General features: G+C 36.0%; 1 non-coding gene across 1 annotated transcript; it reads left to right on the top strand.

The window, feature by feature from the left end:
- The first annotated feature begins 340 nt into the window (after nucleotides 1-340).
- Nucleotides 341-414, top strand: TRNAM-CAU. The gene has a single exon. It is a non-coding gene; the product is annotated as a tRNA-Met (tRNA).
- The last annotated feature ends 537 nt before the right edge of the window (nucleotides 415-951 follow it).

Here is a 951-nt window from a genome sequence, read left to right as displayed (position 1 = left end):
AGGACGCGCTACTAAAATAGTAACTACACCCTTGATCGTGAAATAATACGATTGCTTGTTAACCCTGTGAATGCGTGAAAGTAGGATACTCCAAATTTGGGAGTCTAAGAATTTTATAAAACGTTCTTGATGGAAAAAAATGTGAATGAAAGATCCCACTGAATTGAATTGGGTCCATGAATCTAAGAAATAGTGAGAATTCTTGATCTCTCTCAATTCGAAAATCCAGGATTTGAATTGATGTCCTTTCATTGAGTCCTCCTAAATTGCATTGATTTATCTTAAAGATTTCATTTCAATTGGAATTTGGTTATTCACCATGTATGAGGATCCCCACTAAACATCCATGGCTGAATGGTTAAAGCGCCCAACTCATAATTGGCGAATTCGTAGGTTCAATTCCTACTGGATGCACGCCAATGGGACCCTCCAATTTTTCATTGTCGGCCTGAAGGACGAGAGTTGGGGAGGAGTACTGCTGCTTAGGCCCACCACCTTCATGCAAGCATTTGAGCTTGCGCACAATTAAAGGAGGATAATATGTAATTCGGGTTGGGTTGGGTTGGGTCAACCCGAATTTTTATTTAGTCAACTCGAGACCAAATCCAACCCAACCCAAAACCAAAACTAACTCAGCCCAACCCTTATAATTTGGGTTAGGTAGTCTGGGTTATTCGGATTATCGAGTTTTTTGAACACCACTAGTTCACAACCACCAACAAAACAAAGGGACCTTAAAAGAACAAAATTGAAATAGTTTTTTTTATAAAAAAATATCCCTACAAGACTTTAAAAAAAATCATAAGAATTTTATATCAAAAATCTAAAAGAAAATTCTAGATCAATGATGGCTTCTTAAATTTGTACAAATCAAATAAAATAAATAAACTCCTAAATCAAATCTCCAAAACCCAAAATTAAACAAACAAACAAAAATCTGAAGGAAATCAG

The sequence above is a fragment of the Benincasa hispida genome, chromosome 10 (genome assembly GCF_009727055.1).
Source record: "Benincasa hispida cultivar B227 chromosome 10, ASM972705v1, whole genome shotgun sequence".
In the NCBI taxonomy this organism is placed as follows: domain Eukaryota; kingdom Viridiplantae; phylum Streptophyta; class Magnoliopsida; order Cucurbitales; family Cucurbitaceae; genus Benincasa; species Benincasa hispida.
Note: the sequence above shows the minus strand (reverse complement) of the source record. Positions and strands in the feature narration are given on the sequence as shown.